This window comes from Ailuropoda melanoleuca, chromosome 3 (assembly GCF_002007445.2).
Source record: "Ailuropoda melanoleuca isolate Jingjing chromosome 3, ASM200744v2, whole genome shotgun sequence".
Lineage (NCBI taxonomy): Eukaryota > Metazoa > Chordata > Mammalia > Carnivora > Ursidae > Ailuropoda > Ailuropoda melanoleuca.
The window spans coordinates 64643973-64668479 of NC_048220.1; the positions used below are offsets into that span (position 1 = coordinate 64643973).

At 35.7% G+C, this 24507-nt stretch overlaps 1 long non-coding RNA gene across 9 annotated transcripts in view; it reads left to right on the top strand.

Annotated features, from left to right (window-relative positions):
• Positions 1–24507, top strand: part of LOC105240483 — a 318511-nt gene that overhangs the window by 185914 nt on the left and 108090 nt on the right. For 6 of the 9 annotated variants that reach the window (XR_004624143.1, XR_004624145.1, XR_004624139.1 and 3 more), the window contains 3 exons: positions 13013–13082; positions 14011–14074; positions 19107–19162. This is a non-coding gene — a long non-coding RNA (uncharacterized LOC105240483). The remainder of the gene's footprint in view (positions 1–13012; positions 13083–14010; positions 14075–19106; positions 19163–24507) is intronic. The other 3 variants (XR_004624140.1, XR_004624141.1, XR_002143992.2) reach the window with 1 other exon arrangement.

The following is a 24507-nucleotide window of genomic DNA, read 5'->3' on the forward strand; positions in this document are numbered from 1 at the left end:
GAAATAAATAACAGGTAATCAAAATGTGGAACTCTTGACTTATTCAAGGTAGCTTTTAGTATTCAAAAATACAGAAATGAACCAAATAAACCATTGAGTGGATGCTTCTTTATTTTGTCAGTATGCTCGAGGGTGGAGGTAGGGAGAGATTTTGTACTTTTCTCTCATATTTAAAATACATTCAAAAGTATTATTTCTTGATTTTACAAAACTCACTATTGAAACTTCTTAATCCCTATTATCCGCTAAATGCTCCAAATCACCTGTTAAAAGAAAAAGAAATGTCAACTTCGCAGAGTTATTCTTTTCTCTCCTAAAGTTCAGTTTGCACCAAATATCCAGTTGGGCTGCCAATGAGTGGCTCAGTCCTTCCCATATATACTTGTCTTGTTCCTCTTTACTTTCCAGCACCTATGCTCCTTTCTACTAGCTCATATTTCAATATACTAAGGAAAGATAAGGATCTGGCAGTGATAGCAAATATCCACAAAGTGTCCTCACCCAATGGATTCCTGTGAAAATTGCTGGAAAGTGAACTGAAGAGGAGAGGGCCGCAGCTTGGTTCTCATTAGTCTATTCCTGTGCCTTGGCCATGTGGACCAGCGTATTCTTTCATATCCCATTGATACGTGATGTCCCGGCAGTCCCCGTCCTCACCAAATGCGCTACAAAGTGGGAATGATGTAGAAAAACTTAGAATTTATACTTTTGTAGTTTGCTCTACTTTTTATTTCAAAAAGGCTTTTAAAGTCCTATGAATGCTATTTAGATCACTTGTATGTCTAGATGGAAATACTGATTCTTGATGCTCTGAATAAACTCCTAACCCCAAAGGCATATTGAGCTACTGGGTGCTAGCTTTGTTCTTAAGTATAAGTTTCAAAAAGTTTTATTTACTTTTTGAACTCCTAACTAGGATGAAAGTGCCACAGAGCTTTTGTGGTCTGCTACTTAAGTGGCTTCATCTTTTCTTGGGGGGAAAAAATGAAAGTAACAAGCAAAATATAGAGGAGGTTTTAGTTTGTTCTGTGATCAAAAGGGTCATTTATTGATCTGGTGCTTAAAAGGAAAAGATCTGTTTTTGGGAAAGTCATTGTACTATCTAGAGTTTGAACTCTTCTCCTTTTATTATCTATTAAAGCATGATAAGTCTACATTTTTCTTTCTGCAGAAGCAAAACTCATAATTAAAATAAGAACGCCATCACCGCTATGACCATATGACAGTTATTCTAAACTTGCAAAACTGAAAATAAACAAAATAAATCTATGTTAATTTAAATGCCAATTTTGATTTTTAATTAGTCTAATTACATTAGTTTTTAATTAGTCTTAAATAGAGATGATTTCTTCCAAGCAGTAGTCTTTCAATATTTTTGTTTCCTATCTTAACTGAAAGAAAAAATTAGAAGGGATTGTACTTGGAAATTAAATATTATCTACTTCCTTTTCTCCATCCTTACCTCCAAGACCCCAGAAAGTAGGTTGAATATTCTACAGAAGGATTGTCCAGTGACTGTAAGAATACACTGAAAGCAAAAATTGCAGTCTTAGTTCAACTATAAACCCACAATGTGAACCTGAGCATATTAGAAAATTCTTCCTACATTTGTTTTCTTCTTGGAAACTTCTAATAAGGACAATAAGGAACTAAAGTTGAATACATATTGATATGCTGAAGTACATAGAGCATTAAAAGAAAAGACATTTGACCTTTTCTTAGTATCAAGCCTAAACATTTTTGGATGAGTGTAAAATATATCTATATACATAGGTAGAGATATTTATGTGTGTGTATGAGTACATAAATGATTGTAGTAAGTGATAGACTTCAGTACTTCACATAAATATTAAGTAAATACCTGTGCTTATGCTGACACAGCTTTCCTTGCCTTTGTTTCTTGGAATATTAGTGCTTCCTAAGACAGTACTAGGCATTCCCTGGGAAAAAAATAACCTCCCTATCAAAATAAACAGAAGTTTATTTTTTATTATTGGAGACATATTATAAATTGGAAAATTAAGGACTTAGAATACAGAAATAAAGCCAGTGCTTCCAAAAAGTAATTGAAGTCATTATAATAATTCATATAAACCTTTGTTAAACATTTCATCACTTTTCAAAATAAATACATATTTTAGAAAGAAAACTTTATAATGCTAAAAATACACATTTAAAACCTTGTAACACTTGTGTTTAAATACTGATCTAACCATTTAACTATAATACTAAGAGGGAAATATTTAGCTTTTTTCTTAGATGTCAAACCGTATTTGCAAAATAGGAAAAATATTCTGTATCTTATGCTTATTGTGATAGAATATGTGGGTTATGCAGTATATCAACTTACTGCACATTCAGCTTCTGCTCTATTTTAGTTGCTTTCTTTCTTTTTATTTATTTATTTTTTCCCTTTCTTTGATAAGATTAAATTCATTGCCTCTGTTAGAGAATTCCACATAGGAAATCATGGATTTGAAGAGACTGTCAACGCAATATGCAAAACTAAGAATGTATATCAGTTAATAATGCATTTGGCTAAGTATCCTAAAACCTAATTATATAATGGCTTAACAAAGTTTTTGTTTGACTTTTCATGTTGCAAAAAGTCCAGACCAACACTTTTCTCTATCTGCTCCATTATCTTGGGCATGTTGACTTTTCTTCTTACTTGTCACTATATGGGCGTAGATGGCCAGTAAAGCTAGTGAATAAATGGTACTGCACCTCCAGGCATCATGTCTACATTCTAGAAAGAAGGTTGGGGAAGAATCAGACATCAAGCCATCCCCATCTATCCTTCTTTATTATTAAACAAAGCTTTTCCAGAATCATCTTATTCAGAGCAGGCAGTGGCACCTCTTGCTTCAATGGAGGCTTGGAAATTAGGGAACATTGTTTTCCTAAGTGAGTTAGACCATTCATGGTCCATTTCCTGGCTGTAAACATATCACTGACTATAACACAACTGTAGTGTTCTTAGCATGGAAGAATAAAGCGAAAACTTACTACTTGGGCATCTTGAGTTATTCCACAGAGTTTCTTTTAAATGTAAGCTTAATACGAAACAAGATAGCATCTGAAATTAAATTATGACCCAGACAAGTCTTCATGTTTAAGGTAGAGAAAGTCAGCATTAGGATATCTACATTTTTGACAATTCCATGTAGTAATTCTTCCCTTCAGTAAATGGCTTTGCTTGCTGGTTTCCTCAGAATGTGGAGGCTGAGGTGAGGATTAAGTGCCGGAGTTTTATTTCATATGTGCAAACCTAAGACAAGAAGGTTAGGAATAGGAGCAATGAGGCAAAGAAAAAATATGGAAAATAAATGAAGTGCTGTATTTATATGTCTGACTACAGCTTCACAACAAGCCATGATGTTCCTAGGCAGGTGTATTTTCTCTTCGTAAGTGTATGCCCGGATGTGCTTCATAGAATGATCCATGTTAGGTGGTGTAGGAAAGATGAAGACATTTATCTACTTGGCTCCCTCCTGTCTTCTCTTTTCCATTGGTTAATGTTTTCACCATAGAGAGTTAACTCTCAGTCACTTCCAAGTCATGTCATATAGCTCCTTGCATGCCAACCACTTTGGATGTGGAACATCCCAGATTCCATGTACTGAGATGAGCTATCCCATTCGAATCTAAAAGCGGAGGGCATGCAGCTCATCTGCCTCACTGTGTGACAGCTGCCAGGGAGGGAGAGCTCCACACTCACAGAGTGAATGATTGGCTGGGCCTCAGTGGCAGCACTGTGGGCCAGGAGGTAGAAGGCCCTGGGAACTTGGAAAAAAGAAAATTTGTGTCTGATATGCTAAATTTGAGAATTGGTGACTTTAGAACTTAATTTTTGTCTGGAGTGTAGGCTAACTCCGTTTAACATAGGCTACCTCCAGGGCCAAAAGAGCTTTGTGTCAGATTGAGTTGCCCTGCAATTTCTATAAATTTCAAGGTGTCATTATAATTAGATTGTTCGTAAACAGTGTGTGATTCTGGTTAAGAACAGGACTTTGGTTTCATCCATAATGGGACTTGAAGCTGGGCTGTGCTGTTGTTTATCTTTGTCACCTTGGGAAAGTCACTTAGCCACTCAACCTCAATTATTTTTTCACCCAATAAAGTGAAAGTATTAATACTGCTTTCCCTTTAGGGTTTTTGGAGGTTGGTATCTGCTACAAAACAGCTCCTCATATACAACTTTTCCATTAACTTACTTTTCCTTTCTTGAAGACCGTGTCTATATTTTCAGGAAGCTTTACTTGTCAGATGGATTCACACCTCAGCAGTCCCAGTGGCCAAACTGGATTGGGGATTTCTGTGTTTTATCCTGTCTGCTAGTCCGGACAGACCAGAATAGGCCACAGAGCTCCCTAACCAATTCCACTTGCAGAAATGCAAACGACTGAGCACATTTTGTTTTCCCTGGGGAAAAGTCTCAGGTAACATATAAGGATGTTGAAATAACACCACACCCACCACTTTCCAGAGCAGCTAATTTAAAATCACTTGCAATCTGGGAGAATCTGTCTCCATATCGTCTTGTAAGAACCTACAGCTAACTGTTTACTGAAAGGTTTCCTGAGAATAGGATTTTATCCAAGACTTGTGACAGTGGTAACTTAGAACGAGGCTACAGAGATCTAATTAAAAAGGTGATTTCCTAACATATGGAGCTGCTATGTGAAATCAAGAGACTGTGCAGTGCTGGGGGAGCTGCTGACCCTGTAAATTCTTATGACATTAGACTTAAATCTTAACTGTTAAACACCTTTCAAATATTTAACTCTCCCCAAGTAAATGTTCTCCCTGCAAAGCTCTATTTGTTGACTTTTATCCCAGTTGGACCGACTTTGGGGACTGTATCACTGAGACCTGTGCATTAAGTGGTACATATGTTGAATAAACAGCCAGACAGCTACCAACTGTCAAGTTGCTTTACCAGAGTATAAAAAAAAGCACATATGCCATGTTGAAAAGCAAAGGAAAAACAAAGGTTTATAATAGAACTAGGAAATGGTTCAGGTAAAACACAACCACATGCTTATTTGCATGATTATTTTTCTAAGTAGCATTAGTAATATTTTGGAGGAGAAATCATAGTCTTGAAATAATCTCAAATGTTGCATTAGATATGATACTTCCTCTGGTGGGTCATAATTCATTAGCGAGTTAATGAATTGAAAGGAGGGGACAAGCCATGTTAATATAAGCAAAAGCTGGAAATGTGCTGAGTGAGGAAACACAGGCTTGATTTTGTCACACCCAACAGATGGAAATAAAGGGACAGGTTGTTCTTTACAGGTATGGATGACACGACAGAACATACCAGCTTTTCTGGCAAGGAGACTGGAAGTATTTATAGATAGTTTTCAGCCTTGTTGCCACCAGCATTGCTCTCCGGTGATACTATGGTGGAACAACATTGACTGTGTATCCCAGGTAGCCACCTGCTGAGCAGAAAGAATCCTGGTCATTAGAAATTGTTTGCATAGAAACATACTAGCCTTTTTATTTAAAAGAGTGCCTTAGTTCATCTTGGTAGGGAAATGGACTCCTAAAGTCCGTGTAATCATACGTATCAGTTCTGGTGTGCTGGAATCAGGTGCCAGGACTGAGTTTGAGACACAAAAGATGTTTTGGGAATACGTACTGAAGATAAAGAGGAAAGGGTGAAGGAGAAAGGAAAGACTTCAGACTATGACTTCGGTTTGACATCTATGATAGTGGGGAGGCCGAGAAGAAAACTGGATGGTGAGTGTCCCGAGAGCAGTGCTTACCCTGACAAGGAGGAGCTCCAAGGAGATTACCCATTAGGAGATTGCTATGATGGGCAAAACCGGCCAGGTCCTGGAACTTGCCATCTCTGCCATCATTGGGTAGAGTTGCCTGCAGAAAGCATGTCTCATGTTAGATACCAAGGTGGACTGCAAAAGGGCTACAGAAGAGGTTGTTGGCTGACAGCACCCCTGTATCAGATACTCCCTGGAAAGGAGATCTGAGTAGGGTAGCTCTGTGACCAGCCCTGCAGGCTTTCTAAAGACAACAGTGAACTAGCCTTCTAATAAGGGATAACTTTTATAAATTCATTTGTAACAAAGGGCAAAGATGACTTGGCCCATTTGGATTCTCTTATGAATTTATATCTATATAAGTTCCCCAAACTTGGAAAACACTGTGGTTGACCTCTACTCACTTTCCTATTCTTTCTTGTTTGCACGACTTGGAAGTAAAATGTACTAGACAGTCACGGAAAGAGTACTATCAAATTTTAAAAAATGAAATGTACTTTGCTGGTGCAGTAATGAAAAGCCAGAGGGACCTAAATTCAGATTCTGTTTTGCCACTCACTTTGAGTAACTAACTTAATTTCTTTGTGTCTCATATTTGTCGAAATAAAAATAACAAAAACCGTATCATATATTGTTCATTTGAGGAGTGATTTTTTAGAAACTTTTGTTCTTATAAGCTGGGCTGGTGTATTTTGTGATAGTGTTACATACTCCATTTATGACTTTTATTTTTTACTACAAATATATGAAAGACTTCAGAAGTGTCACAATTCAAATCATTGAAAATAAATATGCAACTATTTATTGGGCCCTTACTTAGCTCCCAACACTTGAAGGGTAGATGTTGTTAAATAGGAGAACAGGAATTTGAATAGAGGATGATGATTTTTATCTGTAAATAATAGCCACGTTTTTCAACATTTAGGTGTCCAGTTTCTATGGTTTAAGACAAATTTATGGTCTCCCAATTATGTAGGTCACAAGTCTGACACAAGTCTCCCTGGGCTATGATCAAGGTGTTAGACTGAGCTGTGTTCCTTTTTGGATGCTGTAGGGGATAGTCCATTTCTTTATCTTTCCAGGTTCTGAGGCTGCCCACATTCCTTCGCTCAAATGCCCCCTTCTTCCATCTTCAGAGCCAGAAATATTTTATTTATCCAGCCCTTCTGTATTCATAGCTCCTTCTGACCACAGCTGGGTAAATTTCACTCATTTGAGGACCCATTTGGTTAGTTTTAACATATCTGGCTAATACAGGATAATCTCCCATATCAGGGTCTTTAATTTAATCACATCTGCCAAGTCCCTTTTGCCATGTAAACTCACTTATGCATAGGTTCCAGGGATTAGGAAATGGACATCTATTGGGAGGCGTCAAATAATTTGTTCAGACTCTTGAAGCTGGACAAAGTAAGAAATCACTAACACCATCAGAAACGAAAGCAATAATGGAAAAGTAACATCATACCCAACAGTTTACTTTTTTATTGGCAGGCTAAAAGATGTACCATTCAGTTAATCTAGCTTCTGAAGTGTGTCTTACATGGACTATTTTGTTTCCTACTTTTGTCCCTTTGCTCATACTTTTTTAGGCTTTGGAAATGATCTCAATTGTTGACTCTGCTTTTTGAGAACCAGGATATTTCTCAAAGTTCTGTTAATGACTCAGTTTCTTCCCGAAGACTTTTCTACCTATTCCATCCTGTCCTGAATGCTTCCCATTGAGAATTCCAATTATATTAAAATCAGAGATTGGCAATTTAGCTCAAAATGTTTCATATTAGCAATATATCCCCAACTCAAACAGTGTTAAACTCCTCAAGAACAGGGACAATCTGTTATGTATCTTTTGTGTCTGACTCAGCCAATGCTAAACAGCCAGTGCCAAGTCAGTGCTAAATTAATACTGTGTTTATTGATAAATAGTCAACATTTAAAATATAAATACTTCTAAGAGCTGATTGCATCCTTTCTGTTATTAACATTTCACTGTGGTTTATGTATAAAACTTGAGCAAATTCTAAATTGAGATCCGATTAGTGGGTTTAATGAGAAGACTATGTAGAGAGCAATATAATTACAAACAGAAACAGAGGATGCAGGCTTAGCAGGGAAGCAAGTGGGCTTTCTAGGAAGCCATAAGGAAGCCTGAAAGCACCCACAGTCAGGAGAGTCAACGGAGGCACCAGTTGGGTGACAAAGTTAAGGAGAGATATAGAAGAGCCAGTTTTACTGATTTTATAATTTTGCCTTAACCAGACACGTGTTTATCATACCTCTGCATTTGAGGAGTCTATGATATAAGAAATAAAGTAGTTGATATGATCTAAAATGGGATAAAAAGGTGTACTTCATTATAAAACAGATGGATTTTAGAAATTTTGTAAAGAAAAAGTGGTAGAATTTGGCAGAGTTTGAATGTAGAATGGGAATGTTGCATTGTGGAATTTCTCATTTCTTTTCCATTTGAAATTACAGTGAATTTATAGTCACCTCTCTTTTTCTATCTGTCTCTCTCCTTTATACACACACCCATTATCTGTTATTACTTCTGTCAATTACATTGCTAAAGTACGATGGACAATCTCATTTTTAAACTTCAATAGTTAGGAAAAGAATAACTGCGTAAAAATGAAATTAAGTGTATAATGATAGACTTCTATTTCCATATAGATTTTGAAAGAATATATATCATAGGTTATAATGCATTCATTCATTCACCAAATACTCAAAAATTCTTCTGACTCTAAATCATTAATATTCTATATACAAGAATGAGCTCCAGGATAGTTTACTGGTAGAAGAAAATTTACCTTTTACTGTTCCTTCAATAGTTTTATGAAAAAAAATTACTTTCACACAACTTTCAATAAATAAGTAGAGAAGAACATTTACATTTTTTCTACAAAATTTCCTTAACAAATTAGAGTGTGACTTGTACCTCCCATTTTCATATACTACATTGGTGAATAAGGTTTGTTTTGGCAAACTCTCATCTTCCTATAACTAAATAACTTAGAGAAACGATATTACTCAGCATCACCAAAATAACTTTATACATTCTTTATGTGTTCTTAAATCAAATATTTTTTAAAAACAGCATTCATCACGTCATGCTTTGTGATTCAGTATATTGTGCTACATTTTGAGTATACCAGGATGCAAAGACAGCACATGCCTTGGTGAACCAACCACAGATTCTGACTTTTAACATGTAAGCTAGGTTTTATAAATTTGATATACAAACAAATGGGAACTTATGTGGATTATAACAGAGAGGTTCATATCATCAGGAAATAAAATGTATGCTTCACCCAGAGTGTGTTCGTTTCTGTTGCTTACATTCTTTGTATTTGTCAACTAACAAGTCAAGAACTTACATGACATAAGTATGTGTGTACTTCGCTTATACCTGTGCTCCAATCACAAAGTATTTAGAGTATGTGATTCTCAGCCAACAATTGATTGACTGCGTAGTTATGGGTCCAGTAAACCATGAGACCAGCTTATGATAGTCTATCTGGACATCTTTAGTAAACCAAAGCATTTGGAAAAAGCAAGTGTTTCTAGTGCTTCCTGTGAATACCTCCAGAAAAAGGATGGTGGACTGGTTATCTGGGGTTAACTGAGAAGGCCATGATTTTCAGAAATAATTCAGTGTGATATAAATTTATTACATCAGAAATGACCCAGATTTGAGATGAATCCTAATATTTACAGATACATTTTAATCAATACCTCACTTTTCTTCTCCTTTGAATTATTACTCTGTTATTTCTGGAGTCTAGTGCAATACTGACTGCATATTGGGGGCCTTAACAAATTTAATTAAACTAAGAAATAATGATGTATTATTGTCAATGAATGATCAATCTAAGGTTAAACTATCCCAAAGGATAACTGGCATTTATTAGGGTGATCTTTGCGGAAAACCTCCAGTTGCTCTGGGGTAGGAAGAAATGCCCTAGAGGTCTGTTACCTTAGAAACTGTCTACCGTAAGTAGCCATTCATTTGAACTGATTCCAGGCAAGATGTTGAAGCTGTTTGTATTTGTGGTGTCATAACTTACCCTTCAGTCACGCATTTCTTCACTATCTTTAATCATTCTAGAATACCTAAGACTTTTTCTCTAAAATGTATGGACTTAAAAAGTTAGGTTCCTAGAAGTCTTTGTACTATAAAGGAATCTCCAGTAGAATCTGGTGTGTTTTTAATGGTGGAATTTTGACAGAAGTAAGGGACATCTGAGGCTCTGGATTTCACAAATACTTTTTGTATTATGCTTATTTGTCTCCAAAGGCAAGGGATTGTGGCACAAAAACATAAAACATAATTAGTTCCAGTGTTCTTCCTGTGAGAGGCCTAGTGCCACAGTAAAATAGTTGTTGAGTCAGTAGCGGATGATGGAAATCAAGGTACAGATGGGACTGAGGTACATATTTTGGTTCCAAGTAAAAGAATGTAGGTGGTCTGCTCAGTGTGTGGTGGTGTTACATTGATTTGTAAATTTAAATTAAAATTAAACTATAAGAGATGAGACTATCTGGGCCCTTTCCAGTGGCTTCTCTAAGCCATAGGGATTTATAAGGTTTACACCTGGAAGTGTGGAGAATGGGGAGTTTGATATATTGCAGCAAATAACATTCTGAAGGTTAAAGTTATAGGACAGTAGTAGGAACCCACAAAATCGAGCTGGGGCTGCAGATAGAAAAAGGATGACAGTAAAATATATGTATATATATCTATACACATCTATCTGTCTATCTATACATATCTACCCACCTATATCTGTATCATCTACATCTATGCTCAATACTGACAGTACTGATGCCTTTCTCCTCTAGTTCAAAATTTCAGGACTTGGGTCTAATATTTTTTAATTCTCCAATTTCTTTTGTAAATGAAAATATTTAAACCTTCAATAATCTTTATCCACAGAAATAAGATTTAGGACAAGGAAAAGCTAACTAAAAGAATGACCTCAGGCATTTTTTATCCTATCATTTTAATTTGAAATTAAACAAGTATATCAAAATAACAAGTATGCACCAGGGAATGAAGGCAACACACTGTCTCATAGGCCACCCTAATACTCCTTAAGCTCCTTGAAATACCCTTCCAGGATATATAATTCAGAGGGTGTTTTCTTTCTCTTCGAATTCTCCAAAATAGTGTTTATTGGCCATAGTTATTTTGCCTTTCTTGTTTTTTTTTCCTTTCTACTTAACAGTGGGTTTTGCACATTCTGAATCTGTGTCCTAGTTATGCAAGGAATCAGACCGCTCACCTTTCCAGGCTCGTTCTGGCCAGGTAGAACCACAGTCGGTTCTTTGGTACTTGGAGAATATACACCGCTGCAATATAACATTTCTGAGAACACAGAGACCTTTTTTGCAGCTAGTAAGATTCTTTGAAAATCGCTGGGGATATTTCCATGGCTGTATTGCCACATCTCTGTACTACGCCAGAATGAGGCAGGGATGTTTCCATTTCTGCTCCCTCTCTTTCAGCCATTCTCTGTGCTCCCTTTGCTCCCCAAACTATAAACACTGAACATGGTTATCTGAGTATGAGACGGGTATGGTCTTAACCACCTGGGAGTCTAAGCCCCCTCCATTCATTTTTGAAATAGGATCACAAAAACTGTGCTGCTCCTGCTTGTTCCACACAAGGACTGGGTTTCCTAGTTCTGAGATAGCTTTACAGACCATTTCCCTACATATTCAGCTGTCAACTATTGCTACTTTTTACAATCCAGAAGAGTATGCTAATTGTACTGACACATAATGCAATATGCTTAAGAACATGCCACTCAAAAGTGTGGCTCTCAGGAGAATTCTACCTTCAAGAAACTTCATCTATAAGAAAATATCCCCTTTGAGATAAAGGCAATTCTTTTGTAATAACATTGGGGAAGGCTAAAATGTGACTTACAGCACACCACAACACACTATAGTGTGATTTAACTGTTGAATAAAAATATATTGATTTAGGCTGAATTTAAATAGGTGGTTGAGAGGGAGAGATAGAGAGAGAGACAGAATAGAGAGAAAGAGAAGAGAAGAGAGAGAGAGAGAAATGAAAATACCAGATGACTTCCAACTATAAAAAATTCTCTAAGAAGTGACAGAATAGTTAATGCATAGATTTCAAAGAAAATTACTGTTTCATACTATTGGATATTAAACCTCTAATTTCTATAGAAATCTCTAATTTTCCCCCCATATTAAGTCAAGGAACTAAAAATGTCTTCTCTGGATATTTTTATAATAATATTTTCTGTTATAAAAAAGGCATTGCCAGACACTACCATCTGCCGTGTAGACTGACAGTGTACAAATCTGATGTCTTTCTGTGACTTCCTATCTTATATAATTGGAGGTTTCAGCCCAGAATGATGCTTCATTTCCACCTAAGGACAACCAAGTTTAAGTTTGCCTAGAATATTTTAATCATTTCCCTGCTATACACCGATAAGACCAGTACTCTGTATAGTTTAAAGCTATAAATGTGTCTATTGAGAGGGTGTTAAAAATTCTCCTCTGAGCTTCTGGCCATCATCCAGAATTCCATAATACCTTCTCAAATGCGACAGAAAACATAATGCATTACAATTGATAAATGTTTCATTGGTAGTACTTTATTTTGGAAATTTGAAACACTCAGAATGTCTTGGTTACATCAATATGGGGAAGGATTTTTTTTTTTTTTTGACAGAGAAAGAGGGCTTTGTGAAATGTTTATGTAAAGATTCGAATATTTCTCTTCCATGCTTTAAAAAGAGTTCAAGGACACTAAAAGTATTCTGTTGACTCAGATGTGTGTGTCTGCATGTGCATGTGTGTGTGCTTATAGGAGTAAATATAATCATCTCAGTCCCAGTCAATAAGACAAAATTAACGAATAACTGCTGTAGTTATTTATTTAAAAAATAACATTGTTTTCAATAAAAGAGAAATCCTTGTAGTTAAAACCTGTTAATTGGAGATAATGCCTGTGTAACTGAACATTGTCAAAGGGTAATGACCTCCTGCTGCTAAGCCCTGGAAAAGTTGACTGGAAGCCAACACCATTTGCTTTCAAAGCAGGAGACATGGGTCCTTTGACATGATTCCGTTAAAATGGCTTTATTTTTGTTGCACTATGTAATAGAAATTTTATCTTTCTAGGCCATATTATCGATGTACTTTCATTTTTCTGTCCCCAAATATCTTTGCAGGTTGTGTTTTCCCTGCTGTTAAGTGTACCAGTTAGCACCTTGCTGCTGCTCAGTAGCTGCTCTCCTAACGGTTAGTTCAGTTAATTCTGGGGGTTGCCAGAAAGGACTGAAAGGGGTTAGTGTTCATTAATGTACGCCCCTCAATATAATAAGTGATCGATGCTCTGTAATTCATTGTAGCTGAGAAAATAGGCTGAGTAATGAAAATGAAACTGTGGAAAGTTTCCCCCGCACTCTGTCCCCAGTCTTTTACATACTCCATTTGGCCAATGTCTGAAATTTCATTTGGCAAATATATATAATTTTACTTAAAAAATGTTTTTCTGGGTTGATTGAGATTTCTATCAGTAGGAAAGAGAAAAAGCTAAGAATTGGTTTCCTTGTGGGATCAGCTGTACATGAGAGAGTGTTACCCTGAGATGAGAAAAGAGGAGAGATTTGAGTATTAAGTAATACTGGAGAGCATCCATAATGTGAGGATGGGAGGTGCTTCAAACCAAGTCCACCTCCGCTTTCACGCTCTTCACAGGCATCCTTGGTGATGGCCACTAAACCACCTGAGTCACCAATGTGTGGAACGGAAAATTGCACTGATTCTTTCTGGCCACAGGGGGAAGCTTTTGGTTCTATTTCTAAAATATGTGTGTTGGTGTCCTGGCCCCATCCCCAGTGATTTTGGTTCCCCTGTTTTAGGATAGGACCCTGGCATCAATATAGATTTTTTAAAAGTTCTACAAGTAAATCTGACATGCAGAATTCTTCCACTGTTGTTCTCCAACTTGAGTGAGTCTCAGGGTCATGCAGAGGGCTTGTTGAAACATACATGCTACCCTTAACCCCCACCCCCATGCACACCAGAGAGCATCTAATCCAGTGCATTTGGGAAGCGTGCCCAAGAATTTGCATTTCTAACAAATTGCCAGGTGATGCTCATGCTGTACTAGAATGTATGGTAAGTCATTTAAATGATGTCACTTTAGTGACTTCTTTATTTCCAGTGGCTGTGAAAAGAAGAAAATGGAAAACTAAATACAACAGGGACAGACTAACGGTGAATTTAAGGTGGGTTTTTCCATTAAATACCACTTGATTGTAGTCATTGCACTGGTCTCTGATTCCTTTCAGACTTTCTATCCCTTTAGTTTGCCTAGAATTTTTATTCCTCAACACATAAAAAATTTAAAGCAATAATTTTTTAACGAATACCTATTGAACATTTAGTAACTGCCAGGACTCAATTTTAATTTCAATGTTGTATACACATTTTCTCATTTAATCTTCACCATTAAGCAAATGTTTTTATTTTTTAATTTTTTAAAAGATTATTTGAGAGAGAGAAAACAAGAGAGAGCGAGAGAGACCCCACAAATGGGGGGGCAGAGGGAGAGGGAGAAGCAGACTCCCCACTGAGTAGGTAGCCCGATGAGGGGGCTCCATCCCAGGACCCTGGGATCATAACCTGAGCTGAAGGCAGATGCTTAACCAACTGAGCCACCCAGGTGCCCCTAAGGAAATATTTTTATTAACATAATCCATAATTGCTTTCTTATAGTCACATAGATAATAGGTGGTAGGGTTGAAATTGGAGCACAAGCAAACTTACCACAGAACTTGAACTCTTAGTAATTTCTCCATATTACTTCCGCATACCTAATTATTCACCAAATCTATTTGACCAGCTCCACAGTGAAAATATATCACTGATTATTATTGAATTATTCCTGATGACAAAATAATAATAAAGCAGCTCCTATTTATTGGACACCTAACTTGGACCACAAACTGTGTTAAGAACTATTAGAAAAATCAATTTAAGTGATGACATAATTGCATGGTGAAATTAGGATTTAAACTTAGCCCTACTGGTAGGTTTCAGAGTGCCTGCCCCCAGAAAGCTCTTCCAGTGCCTCATAACATTTTTGTTTCTGGTTCGAAGTTCTGAGGGAATTTAGCTACCATTTTAACAAAAATTTTTGTATAATTCTGGTGTAACTTCGTTCTTTGCCTAAGCACGTCTGATATGGTTCCTATTACAAAAAAAAAAAAAAAAAAGCCTCGACTAAAATGGTGGTCCTCCTGGTTTGTGAATATGAGGTCATGATGCTTGAAGAATTGAAGAGTTGAAATGACTTAATTAAGATCACCCAACTTGTGAACAACAGAACCGGGAACCAAGAACAGAACCAAATATAGGCATGTCGCTTAGGCTTCTTTTCTTTCTGTAAGAATCTACTCTTCATTTCTGGTTTTGCACCTTTTCTCACATCACCTGCAAAAGGATGTGTGAGAAGATCACTGGATAGATCATAAATACGGAAAAATTGTTTCCACACAGCATTTCTGAGAGCTGGCCCAATTAGTCTTACGAGCAGATAGAGGGAAGCATCACCGCTAGTGTGTTTCAAGAGCCATGTTATAGCCCTCTGAGAGCCATTGCCCGGACCTCACAAGGTTGTGGTTGGAAATAAATGAGATAACAGATGCAAAGTGCCTGGCACAAGAGAGGCACATGACTCGATAAATGGTAGCTATTACTGGTATTCTCCAGATGACAGCCCCAGCGGAGCAAGGGAGTAGGTGGGGAGAGCATAGCTCTCTACTAATGACCCGAGGACTCCTGGGTTTCCAACATATCGTTTGAGTCCTAGGAAACATTTGGTTTGTATGTAAAGGAAAATAAACATTTTCAAAACCCAGTATCATTCATTTTTATACTCTTTTGTTTATGAGATTTGTCAGGCCATATCAACGGGTTCAATTCAACTTGACTTCCGCATTCTGGATACATGTTGAGGCCCAGGTGATATGCAGGGTCACTGTTGAATGAGACCTGTTTCCAGCACCTTAGCGCCAAGACATGTTGTTAGAAACATCTGGGGGCGGTGGGGGGGGGCTATATACAAATTGCTCAGACGCAGAAGAGCTCTTTATTTTTCTACCCATCTGTTATTCTAACTATCTACATTTATCCTCTCTTCTTCTCTTCTGGCTAAATTAACTTCCTTTTTTTTAAATTGAAAAACATATATTTTGCCAAATTGGGGGCACTGCCCTATAAGATACCAGGTGATATAGGTAAATTTAACATGAATCTTGGTATTACTTGACTGTTACTGCTCACATCACAGTGCTCTGGTTAGTATCATTTGCCTTATAGTGATGTTTTCTAAATTTAATTTAATTTAATTTTTTAAAAGATTTATTCATTTATTTATTTTAAGGCGGGGTGTAGAGAGAGAGGGGAGGGGCAGAGAGAGCGAGAATTCTGAAGCAGACTCCTCGTTGGGGGCAGAGCACATTGCAGAGCTCGATTCCAGGACTCTGAGATCATGCACTGAGTTGAAATTGAGAGTTGGTTGCATAATGATTGAGCTACCCAGGCACCTCTGTTTTCTGAATTTTAAAGGTTAAACATAATTCTGTTCTCTAACTTAGAGAATTCCTTCACTCACCAGATACACATGTCCTCTGAAGTCAACAAGTGTATGTAAATCCAGATGGTAAGAGGCAATACTTACAAAACATTTGTTATTGACTTTTAGTGTCTGTCCACATTAAGCTTGATCATGCTGTTTCTTATCCCAATGCTTAGTTTTGATATGTAACCTGTTTATAAAAATATACATGTAGAGACCCAGCTTAGGGAAAAATGAAAAACACAACAAATGTAAAAAGTACACCCACAAATCCAACCACTAGTAGAGTTCTAGTGTATTTCACTCCAGTTTTTTTAGAAAATATTTCAAAATGTACTGATAATAATCAGATCCATGTAATTTTGCTTAAGGAAGTATTTATTTTAGGTATTTGTTTTCTTTCTTCAACAATTAATATTTTACAAAGTTAGCTATTTTATCCAATGGATCTGTGATAATGTCCCAAAACATTTCTCTGCTATTAGATTTTGAGTTGCTTTTAATTATCCTTAGTGTAATATTGTGTGTGTCTTCATATATTTAACTTTTTGCTTATTTTGGCTGACTTTCTTAGGTTATATTCTTGGGACTGTGAATATTGGGGACACCTATGACCTGTTTTTTGCCAAATTGCTTTCTAGAAGAATTGTACCAGTTTATGTTTGTCATCAGAAATGTTTGTCAACAATGAATTCACTGCACTTTTACAGCATTTGGGGTGCTTATTTACTTATATATTTTTGTAGTTTCACATGCCAAATGGTATTTGTTTTAAATTAAATTTTTTTGGCTATTAGAAAGTTTGAATATTTTCAAATCTGTATTTGACAATTATTTTCCTTTAAGTGATAATCATTTTACTCTTCTTTAAATTATCTGTTTAAACTCTTGCCAATTTACCTGTTATAGTCTTAGTGACTTTCCTATCAGAAGTTTGACTATTTCATTTCATACATATAAAAATATAATCACACTATTAATTCAATGCCACGTTTGCTGAAAAATCTCCAAGTAAGTTTAGCTTTCTATTTTTTTATGTTAACATTTCAAATGTTGTGGCAACATTTGTTGGTATTTTCCTGTGTATTCTTTATCATTTCAAAGCATAGGAAAATAATTTCTCTGTCAAAGGTTCAAGTATTCAATATTATTTTAGTTTGATTTGATTTTAAAAAAATATTAAACTTTTTAATACATCTGGAATTTATTTCAGCATATGGTGTGAGGTGAGCATATTTGACTTTTAAATAATTTACTACGCTATGACCCAGCTGCCTGATTTCCCTCACGAGTTGCCAAATGCCCAGTGAAAGAAGAATGCTCTTATATTTTGTGTTCATTGAGCTAGCATCTGTTACTTTATTAAGTATGCCAGAATTTTTTACTGAGAAAACTATGTCCTAGTTAAGGGTTGCTTTCAAAAGTTGAATTAATTTTTTCAGATAAGAGGAGGATAATTTAGTAAATTATTATTTCGGTATTCTTTATGGTACCCTATTTTTTTAATAAGAGGACAGCTTAGTGAAATAATGTACATACTTTGGCTTCTTCTGAAGTACTTTAGCCTGGGAATCTTTTTTTTTTTTTTATTATACTCTGATCTCCCTTTGGTTCTCTGGCATTATAACTGCCAAATTCTAAAATTTCTAGTATAGCTCATTCTGCAAATCCTCTACCCACCCCCCCTTTAATTTGCCAAGGAAATTTGAAACAACTCTCTTCAAAATAGTGAGACCACATGTAATAATGAAATCAAAATTAAAAAGAGAAAATGTAGCCCCATTCTTATCTAGAGATGAGCAAGGTTCTAATTCTTTTTTTTTTTTTTTTTTAAGATTTATTTATTTGAGAGAGAGAATTAGAGAGCTAGTGTGAGTGCAGGGAGGGGCCGGGGGAAAGAATCGCAAACAAACTCCCTGCTGAGTGTGGAGCCCAGTGTGGGGCTCAATCTCAAGACCCATGAGATCATGACCTGACTCGAAACCAAGAGTCAGACACTTCACCGCCTGAGCCACCCAGGCGCCCCAAGGTATCTAATTCTTAATCTGGTGTTAGATGCTGTTGATCTATAAAGAACTCTACTATGGATATTTTGTTGATTGCTTTTGCTCTTTCTGCTTATTTTTTCTCCTGATGAGGAAAGAAGCAAAAAATAGCTATATTTATGGTTTCATGAGGAAATTCAAGAGAAAGTAAAAAATGAGTTCTTCTCATTCTTTTCTGTCTGGGTTCTAATGCTTTTTACATTTAGCTGGGGAAAACTAGTTACATTTAGCCCCTTCACCTCTGCCTAGCTGTGGGGTGAGTAGTGAATGAGAACACTGTCACGGAAGACTCCAGACCTGGGTTCTAAAATTAGTGTGTCTTTAGCAATCCCTTACATCTCTATATTTCTCAGTTTTCTTGCTTGGTAAGCAAGGTAAATAATAGTTTCCTTACATCACTGGGATATTTCAAGAATCAGATAAAATGATGAATGTCAAAATGCTTTTGCAAATGCAAAACATCATTTTTAGACAAATGTAAAATGTTGCAAATAAGCCATGCATTCTCCCTTGTCTTTTATACAAACTCAACACATTCAGTTATAAATATCAATGTAACTTAATTGCATAAAACTTAATATAAATAAAAATCTTATGGAAAATGCATATATACATTATTTTTTCTCATTGCAGTCATCAGTGACACTTGTGGAATTATCGTCTCAGCACAACTGTAACTTACTGACCAGGTATGTCGTAATTTCTTGCCGATGTGCTTGCTGTGAAAATTTACTTAAAGTAATTTGATGAAAAGCTTTGCTAATTCAATTATTGAATTTCATGCCTTGTATTTAAAGCCTATAAACAAAAATTATAGAAAAGTACTTAAGTTATTGCATTATTTTAATACTGTGATTGAATAGCATTTGTATTTGAGATTGGTAGGCAGCATATTTAAGTGATGTGCTCATGAAAGTGAAATATTAAAAACAGCTTATGAAAATCTCCCATCTGGCAGTTACAATTGATCAAAAATCTACTCTTCAGCATTATTTTGAAAATAGCATGAGTTTTTAATTAAAACTGTTCATTCAATTTATTAATGTAAATAAAACCTCCCATCTGATCAGGTTTAACTTGAGAAAGTGGTTTTCTAAAACCCCTTTTATGGATTCAATGATACAGTTTTCAATAAAGATTAGTTATAAAAGATGTCAGACATTTATTTGCTATCAATCTTTTTTTGTGTGTTCTTCTTAATTTCAAAAGTGAACTGTGAACATAATTCTGTTTGCTTAAAAGTGTTTGTTGAATTAATAATCTTAAGTCTCCTCTTATTTTAAATCTAGTATCTGAGATAAAGCTCTTTTATAAACTGTGCTATCTTTAGGTATACTTTATATCAGTTAATTTAAGTAAAGCTGCCACAGGCAAAAAATAACTAAAGTATTAAGGTTAAAATTTCTCACTTAAAAACACAATATACAAAGCATTTTTATTTAGTAATTACCAAGTGCTTATTCAGTAGCTGTTTGTTATGTAATATCATCTCATTTAATAACCTTTCAATAAATCTCTTCCTCAGCTACATTTTACTTACAATTAAATTGAAGTTCAGGAATTATATAACTTGTGATTAAATTTCAGAAGAAGGATTTCAAACCAGGCAATTGGACTTCAAACCAAAGACACTTCATCACTCTCTGCCCAGGTGCCCAGGCCACCTGCTTATCCTCCTGCTGTGGGAGGGTTATAAGCACAATTCTCTTACCTTTCTCCTGAAACCTCAGTACCTGAATTAGATGCTGTGTTAATTCCCAAACATGGTTATTTATCAAATTAAAACTATGAATTGAAAAGTTATAAAAGTGGGAAATATTTTTGTGACAATATTAACCATTCCTGGGTAAATGTCTAGTCTATTTCCCTCATATTTTACACTAGCTAAACATCATGCCAATGTGTTAGATCACAAAGTTGGTAAATTATCCATGCGTTTAGTTACACAGTATTATTTTTGGTGTGTTAATGTTAATTTATCTCATTTGCAAGTGGGAATTTGAAATTCAGAGACTATTTATAATTGGACCCTCTAGATCCTAGAGTGGGAGTGAACAGGGAAAGATAAGCATGCCTGACTCTCCTTCTGCTCTCATGGTGTCTTTATTTCCATGATTCTGCCATGGGAGGAGTTTCTGCAACCCATTTAGTAGGTGGTGGCAGCATACGCATTCATCAGAAATTGGAAGTCAATGGGCTTAACTATTGACAGTCTTCTTGAATATCTATGCATGGGGAACATGATCCTTCATGAACTTAGAGTTAAGTTCAAAGACATGAACTTTATGTATTGCTGTTGTTTTTGAACTCTAGTTTCATTTCAAAAGATTTGGAATAAATATGCTCAGGGGATCTTTCAGGTTAAGGCTCACCTTAGAAATAAATCTATAGTCATTAGACTCTGTTTCCTCCATTGGTACTTTATACAAATATGGATACACTCTCCTGTTAAAATTTTCCAATGTGCTTGTTTAATACACCACTAATAGTCAAGTTCTTCAGCATGGGAGCAAGGGAGACTAAAAACTGGTTCTACCAGCATCTCAGCTTGTGTCTTTGTGAACCCGTGAATGCTAACTGGGCTGTTTTTCAGTTATACCTGTAATTTGTATCTCTGTAACTCTGAATTATGTCTTTATTATTTCACCAAAACATTACTCAAAATTATCCTATTTCTAAGAGCTTATTGAAAGGTTGTATTGCTACTGCTGTTTCCTACCTTTTCAAAAATAAGTCCTATGAGTTTTGAAATATCTGCCCTTGGAAATAAATTCCAGAGTGTTTAGTTTTTAGTTATTTATTTACCAGTACTCTGAGTTGTAACAAAAATAATTATCAGAACTTATAAACATGCACGCAAGATGAAATGAATTTTAAATGTGTAAACAAGCCAAGGGAAAGGGAAAAATAAGAATAAAAAAATAAAACCCATCCAGGAGTGACGTTGGTACATAAAATATTTGCCCTCAAGTTCTATACACTTGCTAGAGGTAGATCACAAATATGACTCTAAGCTTTCTAGAAACCAATCGGAAAAGGGAAATGTGATTACTATCTCTAAGGTGGAAGGAAATGGGTTACTTTGAAGAAGCGTATTAACTATTCATGAAACCAAGATCATGAAACAAAATTTTATATACATTGTAAGAATGAAAAATTGAAAATATATTTAACATAGAGTGAGGGATTTCATAGGTCTCTTTTGTGTAATGTCCCTAAATATCAGAGATGCTATCTTGCTGAGGTATGATTGCAATAAAAAGCATTTTAATGGGAGAGGGGTAGCTATCCTATGTGATCCAGTTGTGATACCCTTTGGTAGTTCTGCTGGTGCAAGGAGAGGTGTCAGAATATCTATAGAAGTATTGAGTAATATCAGGTATATAAATGGTTCCCTGGCTTCAACTTAAGTCCCTTTATAATACAACTTCAGTTTAGCTCATTCCCCTGATCCTTCCCAGAAACTGAAGACATTGTTACTTCCAAGTACAAGGTTTCTTATCTCTCACCAGCTTCAGCAAGGAAGTCCTACAGATAGGAGTAAGAAAGGCCCAAGTAGGAGAAGGCAGAGACCACTTCTTACTCATCTCCATAACCCGAAGCCCTGTTAGTGGAATGCCTGCATATAATAGGCACCTAGTACTTGTTGCTTTGTATGGAAGTTATTCCTCTCCCAAACTCTAAAATTAACTTACTATTTCAGTATAGGTAATTAACTTTGCCTTTGTAAAGAGGGACAATGATACTAACCTCAAAGGGATGTTTCCAGAACAGGATAAATTAATACATAGGGGCATACTGGCTAATAAAAAGTGGTTAATAAATGTTTGCTGAATCAAGGAATGAACTCTAAAACACTATACAATGCCAGAGATGAGAAATTAATGAGTTATCTAAAAAATTCCATGATAAATATTTTAGAGGCAGAACATCAGTGCTAATATTCTGGCTGATATTACTTGAGTAAATAATATAAGAATACATTTTTTCCCATGAGACTCAGTGAAGGCATATTTTATTTGAAATGGGGATAAAAGACCATTTGGAGAGTTTTTCTTTTTTTTGTCCTATCACGTTAGCCTTCTTTCAAACAAACTCATAATCATTTGCTAGATTCTAGAATCAATGAACTGTGTATTCTTGATAATCCTCCCTAAATATTTCTTTTACTCTGTATTGATATTTTGACTGGTATTATGCACTAAAAGTTTAAGATTTTATTACCTGACAGCAGATTCTGAATGAGTTTGGCAATTAACTGACAATCAGTTGATTGATTGACAAACCTTTGATTTCTAAATATACTTAAATTTTCTAACCTACTCTTGCTATAATATACTCATCTTGGCTAGTAAATAATATATCCTCCATATGTGACCCTTCCATAAAATAATCAATTTTCCAGTGGTTAAGCAATAAAGACCAGCAGGGAAAACTTGGTTGGGAATTGCTGCATATTATACCCATTTATTGGGCATTGATGGTGAAAATTATCTTGTTAACACTTGTGAAAGGCCCGCAATAAATAAACCTGCTTAACCTTTAAAAAAATACATTTTCCTCTTTTCAACATGGTACAGTTTTCTTCAGTTATTGCCTTGGAAATCCAGTCTCTAATATTTGTTCTTAGATTCTTTTGTACTATGTAACTTAATGTTGAGTTATAGATTTCCAAGGTGGCCACAGTTTGGTTTAAAATAACATTTTACTTCAAGGGCCTGGTTATTGGCAGGCCTTTCTTGAGCACTAAGAGGCATAATCACAGATGTTCTGAAAACTGGCCTTAATTAGTAATTCTTTCTTTGCTCCACTGTTTTATCTATTTGGAATGAAAACTTGTAGAATTGAAGAAGGAAAGAATAGTGCCATTTTGGAAATAAATTTAGTATCATATTTCCATCTTTTAGGAGACATATATATGTATATGATTAATAATACCCTGTTGTATAATTTGGCGGAAATTTCATCCGTGCAGAGACTAAGTTTTTTCTGCTATTGTCCTTCTTCTTGGTCTATCTTTCCTGCAGGATTTGGAAATTTTGTTTTTATCCCTGAGCAATATATACCCTTTCTTCTTGTTCCTCTCTTTTCTTATTATAGGTTTTTCCCCCATTTACATTTTTATTATCTAAAATTCTATAATGCATTTAAATATGATTTCCAATCTATTGCTTTCCAATCTTTCATTTAAATGAACAGAATTCTGCTTAACTTATTATAATATAGACATTATTTGATCTTTTTGAGCCATTTGTAAGTTTTTTGACTTTATGGTTTCATGTTTTAGAATTTTACTTATTTATAGCCTTGCCTTTTTAAAAAGTGATCACTTGGATATTGAATGCATTGAGTAATGTGGTGGTTATTAATGTGCTAGATATTTCCAGCTTTTCACCTTTCAGGCATCTAAAGGTATATCACCCCCGATCCCTATTGCGGTTGTGAGGAGGAAGACATGGAACTGGTTAAGCCCAGTAAATTCTGAGCAAAAGTAATGTGGGTCAGTTCTTGAGCAAAATATTCCCTTGACAGTATAGAATCTTCTGGAATTATCTTATTCCCTGGTATAGTGGCTGACAACATTTAAGATGTCTGTCCTATATGACCCTGGATCCTTGAGTCAGTTCAATGCTCAGAGCCCCCTGCTGGCCTACAATTAGCATATGTCATAAGCAAAAACAATCTTACTGTAAACCACTGAGATTTTGGGATTGTTTGAACCTATAGCATAACCTAACTAGATCGACTGATTTAAGTAGTGCATGGTTTTGGCATTTTCTGTATGGTGTTAACAAAAACTGAGATAGGCAAACACTGCCAACACTCCCGGACCCCTACAGATCCCATCTCCAATCTCTGTACACCATTTTCCCACTTCTGTGTGCTTTTGTATCTAGCAGATACACATGAAATTTTTTTTAGAGAACTGCCCTCAAATTACTGAAGCCACTTACTCTATGAGCAGACAAACCAGTGATTAACTGGCCCATAAAATCTCAGCTTTTTTACCTGCAGAGAGGACAACTTTGAAATG